Genomic DNA, 14,758 nt, shown 5'->3' with positions numbered 1-14,758 from the left:
AATAGAGTCATTCAACAGATAAAAAGTAATTAAGCACAGAGATGCTGCCACCAATGGAAACCCCAAATTAGATTATGACTAAGCTATCGATTAATTTTTGAAGACAGCACAGAATTGAATGTTACATTTAGCAGGCCAATAGAGGAAAAAAGCTACAAAGTGAACTTTTGTGAGTCAAGGCAAAACTCAAAATCTGTATAAACTTTCCACATAAATATCTTCTCTTTACAATTTAACAACTATACATAAAACGGAGTTTTGCTGTAGAATGTAATACTTGCCTTAACTCCTCTTTATTTAGTCAATTTTAAAATATCCTCTTTCCTTTTACTATATCCAAATGAAGTTTTTGTCTTTTCCTCTTCCAGCATTTTTTGTTCCAAATGGACTAGTGCCCAGCATTGCTGAAGGGAGAATTTCTCCTCTGGAGTCAGTGGCTTCCATAGAGGCCAATAATTCAAGTTTCCTCTGTTAATCTAAATCTAGCACCGGAAATAAAGCTTTGGTCCTGGCCAGCTATCCTCTCTCAGCCAGATTCAGCTGAATTCATCTGAAGGTGCAGCAAGGCAGCAGGGTACCCAAATGCAATCTCTATTTCAGCATCCCTGGTGAGCCCCAGACTTCAGCCTTCTCCTGCTCTCCCTCTCTCAGTAAGACGCGGTACCATCAGACTGGTTCCCCCAAGTAAACATATGAAAGAGACCTCGATTCCCACCTCTCCTCTCGTTGCCAAGCCTCTCAAAGTTGTCCACGTCTGGCCACCCCCTTGGCCAGACCCTTATCACATCACACAAGGACCACAAGCAGTAGCCCCTCAAGCCCTTTGGAAGCTTGACTCACTCTGCCCCACCCCCCAACAGTATACCAGTGACTCCACAGTATACCAAAATGACTTTTCCAAAACAAATCATTTTCCTGTTTAAAATTATTCAATGACTACCCACTAACTTAGGAAGAAGCCCAAACATCCTAGCATCTCTGCAAGCCTGTACAGAACTTAGTTCTCTATAGCCGACTGACTTATTTTTTGACACTTCTTTCCTTGCAATTCCTTGTACCTGAGGCTTTGCCTGGACGAGGGGAGGAGACTGTGCCTTGAGTATCTTCCTCTCCATACACGTATTCCCTTAGCTAACTCTGCTCCTCCTTTTAGCCACACAGTTCAGATATTGCCTCTGCCAGAAGCCTCTCTGGTTGGCAAAACCTTAGCATGTGTATGCAGCTCTATAAAGGCCATCACCAAGTCGTAACTCCTATCAGTACATCCAAGGCAGTCAACTGTGTGCTTTTTGATGTCAGGCTCTTTATACCCCATAAGCAATAAATAGATTCTGAAGGAGTGAATGAATGATTTATAAACGTGGGTGCTTTTCTATTGCTATTTCCCCCTCCATAAGTAGACACACTCTATAGGCAATAAACTAGCCTTCAGTTTTTCTTTTTAGAGTCTCATTCCTGGACCCAAAGCCTTCCAGGTTTATTTCTATACAAAAAAAAAAAAAAAAAAAAAAAAAAATCCAGAAGCCAGAAGTAATTCAGCAGACTGATGAAGAAAAAAATATTGTTGAATATAGAAGATACAACTACCACATTTTGTCAGTGATACTAAAGAAATAATAATTGGGGCGCCTGGGTGGGTGGCTCAGTTGGTTAAGCGTCTGACTCCCATTCAGGTGATGATCTCACGATCAAAATTTCAAGCCCCGCATCGGGCTCTGTGCTGACAGCTCAGAGCCTAGAGACTTCCTTGGATTCTGTGTCTCCTTCTCTTGGCCCCACCCCCACTCTCCTTCTGTCTCTCTCTGTCTCTCAAAAATAAATAAACATGAAAGAAAGAAAGAAAGAAAGAAAGAAAGAAAGAAAGAAAGAAAGAAAGGAAGAAAGGAAGAAAGGAAGAAAAATCTACCATCTTTGAAAAGATTGGCGCTTGCCTGCCCCAGTGGCAGTTATGACATCCTGCATTTGTCCCATATATGACACAGACATCATAAATTTTATGACACAAACACAGGTTATATGTAGTAAACTTTCTATGCAACCATTTAATGTACCTTTTTGCAGGAAAATTCCTTGTTTTTTTCTTGGTTTCCTGGAAACCTAAGTTCACATTTGTCAGCCCCTGGTTCCCCATATATTTCAACTTTGTGTTCTAATGCTATATTTTTTAGTTTAAAATTGAAGCCTGAAATCAAATCTGTCTTCTCTGAAAATTCTTCTGTAATTCAGGTAGAAATGAAAAGTTGTGGTGGCTGTTAGGTAGTTGTAGCTGAGGTATGAGTAGGAAAATTATGGTGCAACACAAAACACTTGTGAATACATAACCAAATTCCATTTCACAAGATAGCTACGTTCACTGACAACCTTGATAACATTTCTTAGAATCAAGTATATTCATCAATGTATCTAATTTGAGAAAATAGTTTTTAGAGTTGTCAATTCTTCAGTATGCTTTAGCTTAAAGATGTGGAAGGGAAACGTTAATATTCTTGCAGAGTTAATTCATTCTTACAGGTGGGAGAAGTTATAGGATGCAATAAGATGGCTGGAATTCTGGATTCATTTCATTTATTAGGAGATGGGATAAGAAGTTTAGAGTTCTCTTTTACAATTATTATAGAAATACCTTAACAATAAAAACTCTACAACTACACATAATTTTTAAAATAATTATCTCTCCTCTACATTTTGTAAACTATGAAGAAAAAAGTGAACACTTTGAGTAACTGCAAGATTGTGTATCCATATGCCCCTTCTAAGTCATATGTTTCAATTTTGTAAAATTTTTAACAATTAAGAAAGACGTGTTCTTAGGAAAAGCATAGGGTGTTAATTGTTTTCCTTTAAAACAAAATATTAAATACAATATCGTGAAGGCTTTTTCACAGTCAAATCTCACAGTTGGAATGTTGCATTAAAAAACAAAAAAGGTGTTTAAAAGTTCCATTTGTCTTTCAAAGTCCAGTAGTTACATGACTTTCCAAGAGTGTTAATATGAGTTAAGGGCAGGTCCCAAAAAGAAGTTTCCTAAATTATTTTTATTATCTATATTTTGTTTAAGACCAGAAGGAAAGTAATATTCCCCATGAGCCAATGAGCAGTGGTTAAAGTGTTTAATGGTAAATGGGGAATCCATTAGTCATTAATACTGGGGAGTCCTAAATTCTAATTTCTGCCTTATCTCTTTCTTATGATCCTATTATTCAAGCCTAGGAGGGGAGTTTGATCGAAAGAAGACTTTATGAGATTATTAAGCAGTAGTAAGCAGGATGTGAGGATGTACTGTGATTTCCCTAGTGCCCTACATTATAATTCCTTTATTAAAATACCAGATTGGTGTCAAATGTGAGCATGCAGTTACATCTGATGTTCATGCATTTTGATACCATTAGTGCATTAAAAGACACTGTGGTTTGCCCCATCTGGGGGAAGTTAATTCACACAGAAGTTTCATATTACAGATCTTCGGTTGATCACTCTTAAGGGACCCAGGGAGGGCTGGAGTTTTTATAAAAGATCTGAGCTGCCTGGAGTTGAACCTAAAAAGAATTTTCAAAGACTACTACCATATTTGGCCCTTTAAACAAACCCTTTTTAAAAGGAAAGACAATGATAATCATTCAGATTTCATCATTCTGTCAAGCTTAACTGGAAAAAAACAAGTTGATCCTCTATCTCAGGTATTGTCTCCACAAAAGAGCGAGGGTGGTTAATCTCGTGTAAAGTAATACTGTTCGATGGTTTCAAATTGCCACATTGAGTGACAAAAAATGGCATGCCAGTGAGAAGATACAAAGTCTTCAAGTGTTTGTCCTACGTTAAAAATCTAGTATTTAAATAATAAAAAAATTTTTACCAAAAAAATCAAAAAAAGTAAATCCTTTACCTTTTCTTTGAGTATGTGACAAAGTTATACCATACCTTCCACTGGTGTTTTTGTTTTTGTTTTTGTTTTTTTTGAGAGGGAAAGTGCACACGAGCCAGGGAGAGGGGCAGAGAGAGAGGGAGAGAGAGAATCTTAAGCAGGTTCCACGCTAGTGCAGAGCCAGGCTTGGGGCACGATCTCAGGAGCCTGAGATCATGACCTGAGCCAAAATCAAGAGTCAGACATTAGCTGACTGAGCCACCCAGGCGCCCCCATGTCTTGTACTCTTAATGAAGCACTAGAGAAAAACATACAGAGTCTATGATTTTTTATGTTGTATTGGTACATGCTATTCACTCTCAGATCTAAGGAAGGCTTCCACTATATTCTACCTTTTAGTACTGCAACCACGGGGCATCAACTACCACCTCAACATTTTTCCTAATTACTCAGAATTGGAATATCAATTAAAAGGAATATTCATTCAGATTCCACCACTGTAGATCCATCTTAATACCTGGAGCAAACATTATTTCATTGACTAAATAGCTTCGGAGTGATGTGTAAAGAGCTACCCAAGGAACCTGCTGTAGGCAATATGGTACAGCAGAAGGATGATAGCTTGGCTTCAATTCCACTCCAGATCATGATCTCTTGGCTATGTCAGAAGAAAGGGTTATCACTAGTTGGTAGTCATTTTACCCTTCTAACCCATTCCTAATTCCCCAAAGCTAATGGTAAACTTTACTATTCACCACTATCCTTGAGTACATCATTCTTTTCCCACTCTTTGACTCTCAACACATGACAAAGTCCTTACTTAACTCGAAAAAGAATGACTTTAAAAACTTTTTACTGGAGGTACCTGGGTGTCTCAGTGGGTTCAACTTCCAACTTACTCTCAGGTTGTGATCTCATGGTTCATGAGTTTGAGCTCTGCATCAGGCTCGCTGCTGTCAGCTCAGAGCCCACTTCAGATCCCCTGTCCCCCTCTCTATGCCCCTGCCTGATGCATGCGTGTGCGTGCGCACACGCACACACACACACACACACACACACAGTCTCTCTCTCTCTCAAAAATGAATAAACATTTAATAATTAAAAAAAAAAACCTTTTTACTGGACATCCGATTGAATCTATAACTTTTCCCCATGCATCTCATAATAGGGCATATGTGTGCACAGAGGTAAGTAGCAGAATAATGGGTTCACATCTTCCTGAAATATTATTTTTTACTCAAATATTTGGAAAAGAAAAGATTTGAATTACTGAGCTTTTGAAAGCTGCAAAACACGTGCGAGTAATACCAGCAAAATGTGGCTTTTCCATGATGGCCAGTCTTCTATTTCTTTCTGGTAGCCTCAGGAATAAAAACTTTTCATTAGTTGTATTTAACTGAAAATTTTGCTTTAAAGTACTTTATATCATACTTTAATTTTAAATGACTATAGTAGATATAAATTTGTCACAAGTCAAAACCATATGAATGAGAAATGTAACTTCATTTTTCTCCAAGATACATATCCTCTGAGATATATATATATCCTCTGAAATGATCATCCCATGTAGCTCTCAACCCTGATAACTGGGCTTACTGATATCAACATGATTGGAAAGAACTCAGACCTGCCAAGTCCAGGTAGTGGCAGACATACAGCATTCTCCTTTACTATCAGGGCATACTTTTAAAATAATTAATGACCAATAGGAGGCAGGCACCAAGAATCAAAATGGATGCTGACCACTAAAAAGCCAGTGTGTACAAGCAGAATATTATCACTGGTTTTCCTAGCAAACAAGAGAGTCAGCATGATCATCCAAGTTCCAAGATTGCCAGACACACAGAGACCTCCAGCTGAGGTTTATTAATCATGGAACCACAGATATATGAGTAATAGGTAGTATAATTTTACTAGATCTATATAACCAAAAATATTCTAAAGACCAAATTGAGCTATCCATACTACATTCACGGCCTCTGAGTCAATTTCCCACACTTAGAGACCCTGGAATAAAGTCAAAATCATACATGTTAAGGACGGATATTCTGTAGCACCATATTATGTTCTCTAGTCCTTTCTTCCAGCCTTCTAAATCAACATAAGGTAATGTGCATTGTGAAAAACAAGACAGAGAACTACCTAAATCTTTTAGGCAGAACTGGATAAAGAGTTCTAGTTAACCTTAGTTTGAGAAAGCCATAAAGTCACTGTGGTCTAAGAGTCAGAATGAGGCCAGTGGGATCAAGTGCCAAAATGGAGTACTTGCCAAGGCCGATGGAACAACAAACCTATCTGGTGACTACTTTCCAGCTTACTGGTGTATAGTTGGGTAGGCGTCTTTGGCCAATGGCAGAATCCCTGTGCTAGTTCAGTGGCCACTGATATAAAGGCCATTATAGTACGAAGAACCAAATGCAAGACATTAGTGTTTCTCAACCCAGGGATTAATACTAATTTCTACAATACATGTAGAGCTTCAGGCATTTAATCCAACAGAGGTAGATTTCTCATTCATGTGACATCCCAGTATGGGTGTTCCTTGCTGGCAGCACTCATCCACACAGTGGTTCAGAGATCCAGAATCTCTGCTTCTTAAATTACTGCCATCCCCTAGAGCACTGATATCCTCTACATATACAGCATATCAGGGAAGATTTAAAAAACTGCAAAAGAAGCCCAAAACTTTTTAAACGTCTTTGCCTGAAATGGTACCTTACAATTCCGTGAGGTAGAACACAGTCGTATGATCACACTTCACAAGAAAGGAAGCTGCTACAAATAGCCTAGAAATAACTCCAGAGAGAATAAAAGAATGATGAGTTTTGTGAATAGCCAGTAGTTTACCACATGCAAGTATCTGAGAGATTTATGTCATCTCAAATACTTAAAAGACACCCTTACTTTTTCCTAAATCCCTATCTATAGATTCGCTAGCAATTCCCTTTGATTGGGTGATGGAAAATGAAAAACTAGTTTGGTTTTCAGATGGTGCTCCATGCTCCTCTCTAAATGTAATTCAGTCCTACTTATGTGTGGCCCTAAAAGACAGTGGAGAAAGACAGTCTCTCCAATTGATGGTATTTTGAATTACACCTTTCTTTATGTCCTCTTTAAAGAACTGAGAAGAGGGGCGCCTGGGTGGCGCAGTCGGTTGGGCGTCCGACTTCAGCCAGGTCACGATCTCGTGGTCCGTGAGTTCGAGCCCCGCGTCGGGCTCTGGGCTGATGGCTCAGAGCCTGGAGCCTGTTTCCGATTCTGTGTCTCCCTCTCTCTCTGCCCCTCCCCCGTTCATGCTCTGTCTCTCTCTGTCCCAGAGATAAATGAACGTTGAAAAAAAAAATTTTTTTAAATAACTGAGAAGAGTTTCCATACTGAGTCATAGGCACAGGTAATGGTTTGCCCAAATGAAACTCTCAGAATTGACCAAGGCTAATAAGAGTTATGTCCCATGTGAAGTTTACCAGAAGGCCACCACTATTTAATACGTGTTTAGAAAAAACAACAATGACAACAACACCAATACATATAAAGGGTTGTTAAGGGAAGACATAAACAGCTGGTAAGTAGCTGCAGAAACAAGGATGATATATAATCCAGAGATTCCACACTTGAAGATGAATGCCTTAAAATGGTTATCATTTGGTTAACCTACTCCACAGGGCTCAGAGTATGTTCTGTTTGAGATTGATTATGTCACCTGAGGGTATTTGAAAATTTTCATATATGGAGGAAAATAGGTGTGTGTGTGTGTGTGTGTGTGAGATAGACTATTGATAGAATCTGGTGGATTTCTGTTGTTTCTCCTACACTATAAGTACACTTTACTCATTTTCTTAGTTAATAAAAAAACCTACTTTGAGAAACTGTCTTCCAAAGTAGTCACTAAAATGTAGGAATAACCCAGTCCATGCCAATTAGATATCTCTCCTTGGAACTGGAATGTGAGGCAGAGATAGACAAGAATGAGGCAGAAAAGAGTGGCAGCACAAATAATAAAATATAGCCCTGGGGCGCCTGGGTGGCTCAGTTGTTCAAGCGTCCAGCTCTTAATTTCAGCTCAGGCCATGATCCCAGGGTCATGGGATCAAGCCCCACATTGGGCTCTTTGCTGAGCATGAAGCCTGCTTATGATTCTTTCCCTCTCCTTATCTGCCTTTCTCCCCTGCTCCTTCTATATATCTTTTAAAAGATAGCCCTGGATCTCTGGCTATTGTGACCCCCAGCAGCTCTCACTCTTACCCTTCCTGACTAGATGTTTCACACAGACTTTGGTGAAATGACTAATACAATAACTTTTTTCCCAATAAATTATCTGCTCTCACTTAGTGGTCAGAATTGACTTATTTTCTTGGAATCAGAAGCAACAGGAATAATCTTGTCAATCTATAGAAGTAGACTGGAATTTTTTTTTATTAATTGTTCTCTTAAAAATGGCCTTCTATGGAATCCAAACACATCTATTCCTTCTGTAATGACCTTAATGCATTTCTAAAAATAATGCTCTTAAGTGAAAATTTGTTAAATATGAATGCATCCGTACCAGTCTAATAACCCGACATTTTTCTCAGATAATACATCAAGTCAATAAGAAAAACATGTTAATAACAAATAATCAATTTGAAAGTGAATACTGTTTGCACATACAAAGTAATATAATGAAGTTTTATTATACTCTAAAAGGAGAAAGATTTATGATGGCTGGAGGAGGAATGAAGTATCATTCTTTGAAGGGTGGTAGAAAGTCAGGTGTTTGAATACCAGGCAGGCATTCAATATCAAAATCATATGGGCTTGACAATTCTATTTCCCTTGAGATTTAAACTCTAAAATAACTACCTGATATGGAAGGCTTTGACATAAATAGAAAAGACTGGAGTCTTTGCCCAGAAAACTATGTGTTTTAAAGCATGAGAAAATAGTATACGTGCAAAAGAGGGAAAGGCAGTAAAGAGAATACAGGTTTATTCCTCTTGCTTGGCATCCACAGTCAAAGCAACACATCTGGGTTCATCCAAACTTAGCATGCATTTCAAATTTGTTCCGTGGAATATTCTTTGACTAGAAACTATTGTATAAAACAAATTTGTAAGTGTGCCTTTGCTTCAAACAAGAATGTTAAAAGTACAACTTTGTTTGGTATGCTTATTTAGTGGAATTTATGGTAAAAAAATCATTGTACTGGGAAAAAAGGAGCCATTGTCTAAAAAGTGGTATGAATCATTAAGAGTTCCTGTGGTAAAAAAAAAATCTTTAAGGGAAAAGTGATACGTAAAATTAGACTGTATACAAAATCAATAAAAGCCAAACCAGGGAGGTGGTAGTGAGCTGTGACCCAGCTCCCACCTCTCAGTTACCATCCCAGGTAACCCAATTGCCACCACTCACCATATGAATTGCCCAACTTGCTGATTCTTGAAAATGCTATGAACTTTCAGGCCTTCAAGTTATTGTTTATATTCCTCACTTTTGCTAAATACCTTCACTTTTTTCCTTAGAGTTTAAGAAAACCCTACTCATTTTCAATTTCCAGCATATATGTCACCATCCCTAAGCCCCACCTCAAGCAAAAATAAATACTTTGTCATGTATATTCTCATAGAGTATAATTATACTTCCATTCTAGTATTTATCACATTTCATTATAATTAGTTGTTTATATGGCTAATTCCTTTGCAAGGTCTTCAGAGAAAAGAATTTTTCCTTATTTGTTTTTGTACGCCCTGTATCTAGCTCATCAAGAAGATGATCAACACAAACATGTTGAATTTTTGGTAATGGAACAAAGGAGAAGAGTTTTAAGAAATATTTGTTGGTTAGAGCAGATGAATAGAATTGAAAGTCCAGGTGGTGCTAAAGCTCATGTTTTAGGACTGCTCTCTACCCAAACATGTAATTATTAAGTACAAAAGAGAAAAACTGAAAAGATAGCCATGTCCAAAAAAGATAAAAGAACAACAACAAAAGAAACTCAATGTGCTAAGTGGAGCTGAAGGCACACGTCTCCTAGGCTTCAGATGGTCAGCAGATAGATGACTAGTTTAGATCATGCATAGTATCTTACCAGTAAGCTCTCTGCATGAGGAGAGAGACCTGAGCCTGAAACATTCACTCAGTGCTGCTGGGAATATAAACCGGAACAGTGACACTGAAAGTAATAAAATGCTCACACCTTGTGACCCAACTATTTAATTTCTGTGTATACATGCTACAAAACCTTGCCCAGAGATTTGTTCCAGGCAAACACCTGTTCTGGAGCACGACTTTTGGGCTCAAATCCTGGCTTTATCACCTTCAGTTATGGAACCATGGGCAACTACTTCAATTCTTTGCCTAGGTTTCCTCGTCTCAAAAAAATAGCAATAATAAGCATACCCATGTCTTCAGGATTATTGTGAGGATAAAAATGTGCTAAACATTTGTGTGCTCTTAGCATAAAGCCTGGCGTGTATTTTAGCCACTGTCATTATTATGGCAGCTGTAATTCTGTTAAAAACAAGGCACCAGGCCCAAAATTGAACAGTTTATACTAAGCCCCACATCACCAAACTGACTTAATCATAGCTTTGGCTCTTCCAGAAATGATAATCTGAAATCAGTCAATCAGCAATCACCTGATCAGCCCCAGCTGGGTAATCTGCCTGATACACCCGTGCCACCCCCAAAGAAAAGAAAACCATGCAATAACCAACCTGGTTTTTCCGCCTCCTAAAGCCTCCTTGTTTCTGCTCCTTTCTGCCTGTAAGTTTTGGATCCTTAACATCTCCTCAGAGGTCCTTTCTACCTGTTAGACTGGATACCACCCGATTCCAATTGATTTTTGCTCATATGAACTCCTACAAATTTTAATGCATCTCAGTTTTTCTTTTAATAACTCCCTCTTCAGAAGGGGAGCTGAAGGACACCCCCAATGACCTCCAGCAGCAAAGAGCAACCAGATGAACGTACCTGATGTGCCTCGGAGCTAGCTGTTTCCTCATCACCTCTGGAGGCCCGGGGAGAGTCGCCCTCAGATCCTGGCTTTGCAGATTTTGCCTTAGGAGATTTCAGACTTTATTTGGACATTTCTTTTTGCTGCATTGAGTCTGAAAACTGGCAGGAGTCCAACTGGGTCTGACTTGAAAACCTGATCGAATCCTGGGAGGCGCTGGGTCCATCTTGGAAACCGGTCCGGATTCGGGGAGGCTCTGGGTCCACTTTGGAAACCGGACCGGATCCGGGGAGGCGCTGGGTCCAACTTGGAAACTGGACTGAATCCGGGGAAGCACTGATTCCCGTCCGGAAACCAGACCGGATCCGTGGAGGCGCTGGGTTTCATTTGGAAACCGGACCGGATCCGGGAGGCGCTGGGTCCCTTTCGGAAACCGGCCCGGATCCCGGGGAGGCCCTGGGTCCCTTTTGGAATCCGGACCGGATCCGGGGAGTCGCTGGTTCCCATCCGGAAACCGGACCAAATCCAGGGAGGCACACTGGGTCCCGTCCGGAAACCGGACCGGATCAGGGGAGGCGCTGGGTACCGCTTAAGCTGGAGCGGGTGCAGTGTGATGCATTGGGCGAATAAAATTTGGTTTTCAGACTGAAGAAGTAGGTTGTGGCCACCGTGGAGAACTATTCCCACAGACAAGCTCATCCGCTTACAAGGCGCCCTGGGAAAACAGGTCTCTGCCAACCACTAACTGTAAGAGGTAGAGGAAGATGTATTTTTCCTCCTCTGCAGTTTCTGGACACCAGGATGGGATCCACCGGGACACCCTGCTGACCGCAAAGACTGCTTGCCAGGATCCTGGGAAAACTGGCAGAAACCAGCACAGGGTGAGGATTCTTATCAAAGCAATGCTTACAGACCTGCACCTGTGAGGCCTGGTGCAGAAAGGATGGTAGACTCTCACATTGTCCCTTCCCTGCAGAGTGGCAGGCAACAACACTTGGAAGGATTGGGTCTTTGCCCTGTGATTCGTGGATTTGCGTTCGGGTACCATTCGTGGTTGGTTCTCTCTCTTTCCCAGGGATGGGTGTGGCCTTCTTTCTGGTCTCATTGCCTGTCCTGAGAACGTGACTTGCTTTCTGCCTGACTGAATCATGCAGATTTTTTGTGTGTGCAGGCAGCTCAACCCTCTCAGTGGGGGCCCCCCAAAACATGGAGGCACAGAAATGGACCTTGCTCCCTGTCTGCAGCCTGACAGAGATGGGGTCATGCTCCATTCGTGAGTAGGGTCCTACCAACTGTTGCCAGATCTCAGATCTGTTGTCTCAGTTTTTATTTTGGTTCTCTTTGGGAGTGACTCTGGGTCTGGGGAAGGGAGTATCTTTTGCACCTCTGTAAGGATGCCTCTTGAGTCCATGGGATTATTCAATACGACCAGGAATTTTTACTTTTGTGTTGGGTGAAACCTAACAAGACACTCAAAAGATTTATTTTTTTAATTTTATTTTTTTAATATGTATTTTTGAGAGACAGAGCACGAGTAGGGGAGGGAGAGAGAGAGAGGGAGACATGGAATTCAAAGCACGTTCCAGGCTATGAGCTGTCAGCACAGAGCTGACCCCGGACTGTAACTCACCCAACTGTAAGATCATGACCTGAGCTGAAGTTGGAGGCTTAACCGACTGAGCCACCCAGGTGCCCCATGATTTTTTTTTTTTTAATAGCTCTAAGGTCAGTAGTTAGCCGAATTGAAAGCTGATATTCAAAGTCTTATTTATTTTTAAATATTTGTTTATTTTTGAGAGAGAGAAAGTGTGTGTGTGTGTGTGTGTGTGTGTGTGTGTGTGTGTGTGTATGAGCAGGGGAAGGGCAGAGAGAGAGGGAGAGAAGGAGACAGAGGATCCCAGGGTCCTTGTGTCAGCACAGAGCCAGATGTGGGGCTCAAACTCTTGAACCACGAGATCATGACCTGAGCTGAATTCAGACGCTTAACTGAGCCACCTAGGCTCCCCAGGAGTCTGATAGGGACTTTTATTTATTTATTTTTTTTTTATTTTTTTTTCAACGTTTATTTATTTTTGGGACAGAGAGAGACAGAGCATGAACGGGGGAGGGGCAGAGAGAGAGGGAGACACAGAATCGGAAACAGGCTCCAGGCTCTGAGCCATCAGCCCAGAGCCTGACACGGGGCTCGAACTCACGGACCGCGAGATCGTGACCTGGCTGAAGTCGGACGCTTAACCGACTGCGCCACCCAGGCGCCCCCTGATAGGGACTTTTAAAAGGCCTTCTCTTCAACTAAGCTAAAATGAAACTATGTACCTAAAGGGAAAGAAAAATATTCTGAAGCCCTTGTGGAAGGATTTACTCAAACATTCCAAAGGCACAAACTCTAAATGTAGAACATAAGAATCTTTATTTCCATCTTAATTAAAGATCTCTGTATGTTGATGTAAAGGATAATATATGTATATGTATGTGTGTGTGTGTGCATAATGGATATAAAAATGTTGCTTATTTGTGGAAAAGTAAGCTTGGGAAAATAATTTCAAGTGTGGCTAAGAGTGGAATGGATTTATATACATTTCTTTAAATGAGGTTTTTATTAAATGTTTGTTTTGAGAGAGAGGTTTTCCACAAACCTCACAAGTGGGGGAGGGGCAGAGAGAGAGAGAGAGAGAGAGAGAGAGAGAGAGGAGAGAGAGAATCCCAAGCAGGCTCCGTGCACTGTCAGCACAGAGCCTGACTTGGGGCTCAAACCCAGGAACCATGAGATATTGACCTGAGTAGAAATCAAGAGTTGAACGCTTAACCAACTGAGCCACCAAGACGCTCCTAAAAGATGAGTTTAAACACCAAAAGTATACAGGTACAAAGTTAGGATTTGGTTTTAACTCTGTAAAAAGGACCAAGTGTTCTTTGTTATTGGTCTGCTCTTAAGAAATTACAAACAGAGCTTTTGTTTGTTTTTTTACCTTTTAAGTTACCAGCCTAGGACAGCAAACATTTTGTGTCTTACCAAAATAATTTGCTATGCATCATGTTGTCGTTATCAAGTCTTTGATTACTGAAGAAAACCTAGTCTTCCCAATATTAAAAGAGCTAAGTTTTCTTTACAGCTATATAACCTTCTCTATTTGCCTTTAACATCTTATATTGTCCCTTTGGTTAAATAGGTAATCAAGTATTATTCCATAATGATCTGTGATCCTATTTAATCAAGTATTCAAACCCTTTGACATTTTGTCAAAATTAAATTCTAAATGAATTCTTTGTCCCACAAACTAACTGAGATTTCCCAGTATCCCTGAGAGAATTTGTCTCTCACCTTGAAAAAGAGAACTGTTAAACTAATTAGGCCCATTTGGTTTGCTAAGTTACATGGGAAGCATTGTCAAATAAGACGATAAATGTCCTTGGGTTGTGTGTGGATGTATGGTACTAATGTAGGTATTCCATAAATTGTTTGAAGTTTCCAGAAATTTGTCAGTACTTTCATTGTCCAATTATATGCTACAGAAATAATTGCATTTCCTTATCAAATAAACTCTCATCAGATCTTTTGCCATCAGAATTTTAAGTCTTTTGTCATTTATAGTTACTGTCCTATTCTGATGGTTTTTGGTAAACGTGAGAATCATGGGAAGCACCCTCCCAGTACTCTTGACCTCTGACCCTCCTGCCAAATCACAAGGTGTTAGTACCGGAGTGCACATCATACAACCAAGCAAGGCTCCACCTGACATCTGGTCCTGTGTAAACACTGAGAACTCCGTATAAAATTGACAAGAAAGAGAGGTAGCGAACATCCAGATAGACCACTTCCTCCCAAGAAGGCAGAGCAGATCAAGAACACTTTTCTGTATTCCTCCTTTGCTCTCTGACAATTCTTTTCCTCATTGATCCTCCAGGAGGATCTTTAGGATTCTTTTGTTGACCTTTTTCCTTGCTCTGGTCTGGAAAGAAGGCTA

The 14,758-nt window shown here is 40.3% G+C and overlaps 1 pseudogene; it reads right to left on the bottom strand.

The window, feature by feature from the left end:
- LOC123579005 overlaps positions 1-11,492 on the bottom strand; it is a 40,261-nt pseudogene extending 28,769 nt beyond the window's left edge.
- Positions 11,493-14,758: the final 3,266 nt, after the last annotated feature.

The sequence above is a fragment of the Leopardus geoffroyi genome, chromosome A1 (genome assembly GCF_018350155.1).
Source record: "Leopardus geoffroyi isolate Oge1 chromosome A1, O.geoffroyi_Oge1_pat1.0, whole genome shotgun sequence".
Lineage (NCBI taxonomy): Eukaryota > Metazoa > Chordata > Mammalia > Carnivora > Felidae > Leopardus > Leopardus geoffroyi.
The sequence above is the reverse complement of the archived record's forward strand: the minus strand, read 5'-3'. Positions and strand labels throughout refer to the sequence as shown.